We start from the raw sequence: 8,956 nt of genomic DNA, 5'->3' as shown, positions 1-8,956 counted from the left end.
AACCTATTTCCATGGCCGAAGCAGTTCGAATGGTGAAGAATTTTGATGTCAAAGTCCCGCCAAAGCCAGCACCATCACCTTTCAAAAGGTTTTTATTCCCAGAAGATGATTCCAACCTTCCTCCACCTAAGAGATATCAGGGTCAAACCCAGGATATGGGAAGTTCCAGAATGGAAGAAATGTCCTTTTCTTGAAACTCAATCCCCTGGATTTCAACTTCAGAAGTTCCACCCTTGAACAAGAAGAGAGTGAAATGCTATAACTGTCAAGGATTTGGACATCGTAGTATGGATTGCCCAACTCCTTTTGGATCGAAGTTTTTAGGGCAAAAAAATCAGGGGTCAGAGTAATCAGGGTTCCATATGCCAAAATCAGGGAAATCCCAGAGGTAGACCCTCTATCCAACCTGTAGTTTCAATCCAAAGTAATGCAAGACCTCCACCTCTCAGAATAGGGGAAGTCAAAGAGAGTTGTTCCCAAATCAGTCGTCCACTTCCAAGGCAGTAACGCTGGAAGTGATTGAAGAAGAAGAAGATGAAAGAGATCATACTCCACCTGCGAGATGAGGACATCTCGCATTTTTTAAGTGGGGTGGAATTTAAGATTCCTCCCTAGCCTCTCAGGATGTCCAGTATCTTCCTTTGTAGTCAAATTCCTCTTCAGAAATATAAAAGATCTTGTTTCTACCAGTTTTGGCCTAGAGAGAGAAAATCATCTAGAGAGTGGTAATTCAATTTTTAAATATTTTTGGATGGAAAAATATCTCTTCTTATTAAAATAAGTTTCCCCGAAACAGAAGTCCAAAAAGATTTTCAGAAGGTGCATTAGAAATTAAGTATAATCTGTTCAAGAGGCATTATCCTGGGAGTGAAGATTTTTCGAAATTTTAAATTAAGGTTTCTATGGACCAATAAGATTCATCCAAATGTAAGGAGGAGATAAATAGAAGAATAAAAGAAAAATCCCCCAAAAATGAGTAAATACTCATATAAGATGAAGAGTTGACTAAGGACAAGGTTAATAGTTAAAAAAGAGAGATATTTAGGTGAAATGATGCATTTTTGACACCTCAGTATGGGGAATTACCCTCATGAAGTAGGCACCTATTTCACATGCTTGAATGAGTTTTAAACTCCCAAATAATGAGATATTTTTATCTCTCCTCTCTCCTGTTTCAACTAGATCCAAAAAGTGAGCAAAACTGACCCAAAAATGGTCAAAAATTGACCAAACTGATCTGGAAAATTCTAGAATCAGTTGGCTCGGTTAGAAGCTCACTTTTTCCTATAAATAGAAGCCCTCCTCTTTGTTGAAACTTAATAGTGTTTTGCACTGTTACCCTGTCTCTCCCAAGTGCCAAAAACATTGAATTTTACTCATAATTCATTAGTTTTTTGTAAGATTCCTCCCCCATTGATGTCTAGTATCTTCCCCTATAATCAATCCCTCTTCAGAAATATAAAGACCTTGTTTCTAACTGTTTTAATCTAGAGAGAGAAAATATTATAGAGAGAGAATATTCAGATTTTTAATATTTTTGGATAGAAAATTATCTCATCTTATTAAAATAAGTTCCCCTGAAACAGAAATTCAAAAAGAACTTTCCAATGTGCAATTAGAATTTATTGGAAATGGGTATAAAGGACCTTAGTCTAAGGGTCTAGATTTTCAGAAATTTTTGGATTATGGTCCAATTAAGGTTCCTATGGGCCAATAGCATCAATCCATGTGTAGGGAGGAGATAAATCCAATTTGTAAAAGAAGATACCCAAAAATGAGTAAATGCTCACATAAGATGAAGAGTTGAAAATGTACAAGGTTTATTAGTAAAAAACTATGAGCAATATTAAAAATATGAGATATTTTGGGTATCCCAAAAATGAGTAAATGCTCACATAAGATGAAGAGTTGAAAATGTACAAGGTTTATTAGTAAAAAACTATGAGCAATATTAAAAATATGAGATATTTTGGGTATAATGATTCCATTTTGACACATATGTAAGGAAGGGGAGTTCTTTAAAGGAGGTGCATATTTCACATAAGATGAAGAGTTGAAAATATATACTATGAACAATATTAAAAATATGAGATATTTTGGGTATAATGATTCCATTTTGACACATATGTAAGGAAGGGGAGTTCTTTAAAGGAGGTGCATATTTCACATGCTTGAATGAGTTTTAAACTCAAAAATAATGTGATATTTTTATCTCTCATCCCTCTTGAACCAAACCAAATCAAAATGGAACCAAACCGAATCAAAAAGTAACCAAACTAGATCCAAATCTAGTCCAAATTCAACCAAACTGACTTGGAAAATTGTAGAGTCAGTTTGTTTGGGTAGGAGCTCAAATTTTCCTATAAATAGAAGCCTCCCCTTGTTGAAAAAAAAATATAGTGTCTTATGCTTTGTTACTCTACTCCACCTAAGCCAAGAACTGTGAATTCTTTAATAATTCACTAGTTTTTGACACTTCTCTCTTTCTTCAATCCCCATTGGTGGCTCCATCAACATACTAAACCAATTGATTGGTTGGGGGTCTCTACCGTGAACAAAGAATCAAGCAAATTATAAGATAAGTATAGTGAATTTTGATCTTTTCTATAATTTCTCAATGATTCTCTCTTCTCAACCCCTCTCAAGCTTGAGAAGCTTAATTGGTATGGTTTTTGAAATGCTATTGAAGTTAATTAATTAATGATAGTAAAGAATTACATAAATTTTTATTTATTTTTAATTTTAATGGTTTTTTCTCTCTCTCACTTAAGAAATGGTCATACTCATGACCCATTCTCAATTCAAATGAAGCTTTTCATAAAGCTTTTTCTTAATCCAAGATTAATCTATGCTTGAGAATAAATTAATAGTTTTTTTTAATGCTTTTAGTTTATGATTATTTTGATTTAATCCATTAAGGGTTAATGATCCAATTAGGGATCATTCTAATCATTCCCTTAAAGATAACCTATCTTTTAAAATAATTGAGATCTATTAGTTATAGTAGCAGAGCTATGGCAAAATTTTATAAAAATATACACATAAAATAATTTCATTCAAAGCATGAAAAGAGGATTTCCTACCATATTCTAGGAACTATCATCCTAGATTAATTAAAAGAATTTTATTACGCATAGAGATGTGGATGTGTGCATGTAGATGTAGATGTATGGATGTGAGTGTGAATGTGGATGTGGATGTATGCATGGAGATGTGGATGTAGATGTATAGATGTGGATGTGAATGGAGATATGGATGTATGCATGTAGATGTAGATGTATAGATGTGAATGTGAATGTGGAGGTGGATGTATGCATGGAGATGTGGATGTATGCATGTAGAAGTAGATGTATAGATGTGGATGTAAATGGAGATGTGGATAGATGCATGTAGATGTGGATGTATAGATGTGGATGTGAATGTGGAGGTGGATATATGCATGTAGATGTAGATGTATGGAGGTGAATGTGAATGTGGTTGTGGATGTATGCATAGAGATGTGGATGTATGCATGTAGATGTGAATGTACGCATATAGATGTGGATGTATGGATGTGAATGTGCATGTAGATGTGGATGTATGGATGAGGATGCATGGAGATGTGGATGTATGCATGTAGAAGTAGATGTATAGATGTGGATGTAAATGGAGATGTGGATGGATGCATGTAGATGTAGATGTATAGATGTGGATGTGAATGGAGATATGGATGTATGCATATAGATGTAGATGTATTGATGTGGATGTGAATGTGGAGGTGGATGTACGCATGTAGATGTAGATGTATAGATGTGGATGTGAATGTGGAGGTGGATGTATGCATGTAGATGTAGATGTATGGAGGTGAATGTGAATGTGGATGTGGATGTATGCATAGAGATGTGGATGTATGCATGTAGATGTGAATGTACGCATATAGATGTGGATGTATGGATGTGAATGTGCATGTAGATGTGGATGTATGGATGAGAATGCATGAATGTGCATGTAGATGTGGATGTATGGATGAGAATGCATGAATGTGCATGTAGATGTGGATGTGAAAATAGATGTATGTCTTGACCAGCCTCGGTGTGATTAAAATGGTGAGCTTCCGGTACGGTGGATGAGGGGCCAAGGAAGCGGCCTATGAGTGAAGCGCTAGGTCACCTGCGAAGGATCCTAGAGGGTGCTGACCATACGGTGCTCGGGCTCTGGGTCGCCCAGGATACCCACGCGTGCATCGAGGAAGATATTGGAACGAGGAGTAAGAGGTGTTTTCTGAAATCGGGCATGGATTTGGTTGATTGACCTTGCTGGTCTTCAATGGATGAGTCCATGGCTCTTTATATGGATGTGTTGGTTGATCTTGTTGATCTTCAACGAGAGTCCATCTTGATAAGTGATTATATTGCCGAGTATTATGGGCTAGGAACTATTGAAACGGCCCCTGAGAGTGGACAGGTGGTGAGCGTTTTAGTTGCCAATGATGCCATAGATACTCTGATGAAGGAATGATGGGAAATTAAGAATCAATTGGATAAATTGGAAGATGGTGATCAATGATACTATGGTTTTATCAAAGGATTGTTTTAAAACTGGTTGAATCTGTGAAAAGGCAATTTCATATTGGGTGTATAAGTGGTGTGACTAGTTTTATTTTTGCATGAAATTCCGGCTAGGGAGCCTTGGAACTCTTTTCCTTGGTACCCGAGACAAAACCTAACCAAATTCTTAATTGGATCCCATCACTACAGTGGTTGGGCGGTTGGCTAACCCATGGGATCGGATGGGGTTAGGCTGGACTGATGGATCCGTAAATCGAGACTCAATTTCTGTTATTACGATAGATAAAGTAAATCCTGGATAGTAATTGTTCTATGGATAAGAATCAACGGCTGTGCCTCTTTGATGGGGAAAAAAGCGTTGATCCCAATGATCCAAGTGCAAGTTTCTTCCTTGATGTGACCGAGTATCTTTATAGGTACAATCGGATTAACTTGATCAGTAATGGTCTTGACTACGTTAGAGTAAAGAGTTATCCTGGTGAAATCGCCCGTGCTTTCCGGATAAGGGAAGTTTTTCCGGGTTCGGTTTTGGAAAAACCGGCGGATTAGTCTTTTGTCCGGATATCCGTGGGGCAAGGCCCGAATGTGGGACCCCTGTCCCACGCGAGAAGTGCTACTTCCGCTGCCAGTATCCCGAATCCATTGCTCGGTGGGAACAGGGATCTTACATTTTTGACCTTCCCTCTTCCAAAAGATTGGTGGCCACTCTTGTTTCAAACAAGAGTAGAACCCTCAAACTATCAAGCCAAAGGAAAGCTCTCAAATTATATATGTGAGTTGGAGATTCTTCTCTTTTATATTTCTTTTATGGTTTTTTTTATGATCTTTGTCTTCACTAAAATCAAATGATGTTATGCCTCATTGAAAAAAGGCATTCCCCCTCTCTTCTTTAGTAAATCCAACCATTCTTATCCTAGATGTTTGATTATTGGAAAAAATCAAGTTTTTTATATAATGTTTCTCTTAAATAAGTAGAAAATGTTTACATTAGAATGAATTAAATACTCTTGGTGAACTTCTAATTAATTTTAGTAAGTTAAAAATTGAAAAATGGTCAGCCATACAAAGGAGGTTATGGTGAAATGTTTTGAAAATTTTGTGAAATAAATTTCATCTTTTATTAATCAAAAAGAGTAATCCCCATTGTTAGAGTATTTTAAAAGTGTCATTTTCATTCATGCATAGAAAGATGCATATTGATTAATTTTTATAAATGAATGATTTTCAATAGAATTAGATTCTATGAAAGATACTTATTGATATTTTTTTTTAATGAAAGTGTTACTTTCTTCATTATGGATTTTTATGCATAAAATAATGCATAAAAGTATTTTTCTTATTACAAAAGAGTTACTTTCATCATATTGATTTTTTTGCATAAAAGAATATTTTTTATTATAAAAGTTTTACTTTTATCATATTTGATTTTCATGCATAAAAGTATGCATAAAAGATTATTTTTTTATTATAAAAGTTTTACTTTTATCATTATTGATTTTTATGCATAAGAGCATGCATAAAAGAAATTTATTTTTATTATAAAAGTGTTAATTTCATCATAAATGATTTGTATGCATAAAAGATATTTTGTATATTAAAAGTGTGATTTTCATCATAAATGATTTTATGCATAAATTAGATGCATAAAAGAAATTCTTTTATATTCAAAGAGTGATTTTCATCATAAATGATTTGTATGCATAAACATATGCATAAAAGATATTTTTTATATTAAAAGTGTGATTTTTATCATAAATGATTTTATGCATAAATTAGATGCATAAAAGAAATTCTTTTATATTAAAAGAGTGATTTTTATCATAAATGATTTGTATGCATAAACATATGCATAAAAGATATTTTTTATATTAAAAGTGTGATTTTTATCATAAATGATTTTATGCATAAATTAGATGCATAAAAGAAAATTTTTTATATTAAAAGAGTGATTTTCATCATAAATGATTTGTATGCATAAACATATGCATAAAAGATATTTTTTATATTAAAAGTGTGATTTTCATCATAAATGATTTTATGCATAAATTAGATGCATAAAAGAAAATCTTTTATATTAAAAGAGTGATTTTCATCATAAATGATTTGTATGCATAAACATATGCATAAAAGAATTTTTTTATATTAAAAGTGAGATTTTCATCATAAATGGATTTTATGTATAAATTAGATGCATAAGAGAAATTCTTTTATTCTAAAAGTGTAATTCCTACTAAATTGGATTCATGCATGGAAAGATGCATAAAGAATTTATTTTAACCCAAAAGTTTTATTCTCATCAATTTTGATTTTATGCATAGAAAGATGCATAAAGAAATCTGTTTTTAGTTCAAAAGAGTTATTTTATGCATGAGAAGATGCATAAAAGATTGAATTTTAATTCAAAAGTATCATTCTCATTTAAAATGAATTTATGCATAGGAAGATGCATAAAAGATTGATTTTTATTTGGAAAGTGTTATTCTCCTTAAAATGGAATTTATGCATAAATAGATGCGTAAAGAAATCTTATATCAAAAATAAGAATTCTCTTGTATTTTATAAATAGATATGAGGATGTGAAATGAATCAGATAGATGAAAATGAACGAAGAATGGATGGAGATGTATGTATGTGAAAGAATAGATGTAGATATATGTATGTGAAAGAATGGATATAGATGTATATATGTGAAGGATGTATGGGAAAGGAAAGATGTATGTGTATGTGATAAGTATGGATGTGAATGTATGAATGTGGATATATGAATGTGGATGTGTGGATGTGGAATGTATGAATGTGGATGTGGAAATGGATGTATGGATGTAGATGTGGATGTGGATGTATGGATGTGGATGTGGATGTGGATGTGGATGTGGATGTGGATGTGGATGTGGAAATGGATGTATGGATGTGGATGTAGATGTGGATGTGGATGTATGGATGTGGATGTATGAATGTGGATGTGGAAATGGATGTATGGATGTGGATGTGGATGTGGATGTGGAAATGGATGTGGATGTGGATGTATGGATGTGGATATGGATATGTATGTATGAATGCGGATGTGGACGTGGATGTATGGATGTGGAAGTACGAATGTGGATGTGTACGTGGAATAATGAATGCGAATGTGTATGTGTATGTGAAATGATGTGACATCGATATGAGTGAATGGATGAGATGTGGTGGCATGTGAATTGGGATGTGAATAAATCATATGTGATGTGAATGAATCTGATGTGATGAGATGGAAAATGATGTGATTGGATAGATGTGATTGGATAAGAATGAGTACACATATAAATGGAATGTGGAATAAGTAATGTGGATTGATGAGGGATAATGTGGAAAGACGAGAGTTCATTATAGAAACTGTATTTGTAAACTGTTTTGTAAATGACTGTTTTATGTCAAGAATGCTGGGGAAGCATTTTGACCGTCTTGTGATTAAGGTCGTGGAGACCTAACTGATAAAGTTGCAACTGCTGAACGGAGAGTCAATGGAGGACGTCTCGCGTAGCAAGGTTAGCCGAGGTCTTAACCAGCCTTGGTTTGATTTAAATGGTAAGCTTCCGGTACGGTGGACTGAACTATCTTTCTCAAAAAGGAGGGGTGATATTTCAGTTACTATTTTACTGAATTTCATTCATTGAATATTCATTTAATTGATTTCTAAATTAATCGTGAATTTTGATGAGGAATAAATTAATCATTTATCTGAAATTCCGACTTCGATAGATTTTTTGAATTTTCTCTTTACAATCCGAGTGAATATAAAACAATAGAAATTTCTCTCTCATAGTATTTACTTATTCATTTATCAATATTCATGGAAATTAAACATAGAATTAAAGAGAAATCTAATTTTGATATAAAAATTCTTTATGCATCTATTTATGCATAAAATCCAACTTCAATGGAAGTAACCCTTGTATATAAAAGAAAATCCTTTTATGCATCTATTTATGCATAAAATTAATTTAATAGAAATAACACTTTTAAAATAAAAAGAATTTCTTTATGCATCTTTTTATGCATAGAAATTAAATTCAATAAAAATAACACTTTTATAAAAATTTTCTATTATGCATCTTTCCATGCATAGAAATTAAACTCAACTAAAATAACACTTTTATAATAAAAAATTTTATACTATGCATCATTCCATGCATAGAAATTGAATTCAATGAAAATAACACTTTTATAATAAAAAAATTTCTATTATGCATCTTTCCATGCATAGAAATCAATTTCAATGAAAATAACACTTTTATAATTAAAAAAATTATATTATGCATCTTTCCATGCATAGAAATCAATTTCAATAAAAATAACACTTTTACAATAATTTTTTTTTCATTATGCATCTTTTTATGCATAGAAATTAAATTCAATGAAAATAACACTTT

The sequence above is a fragment of the Cibotium barometz genome, chromosome 58 (genome assembly GCF_041138505.1).
Source record: "Cibotium barometz isolate CiBa-2024 chromosome 58, ASM4113850v1, whole genome shotgun sequence".
Classification (NCBI taxonomy): domain Eukaryota; kingdom Viridiplantae; phylum Streptophyta; class Polypodiopsida; order Cyatheales; family Cibotiaceae; genus Cibotium; species Cibotium barometz.
Note: the sequence above shows the minus strand (reverse complement) of the source record.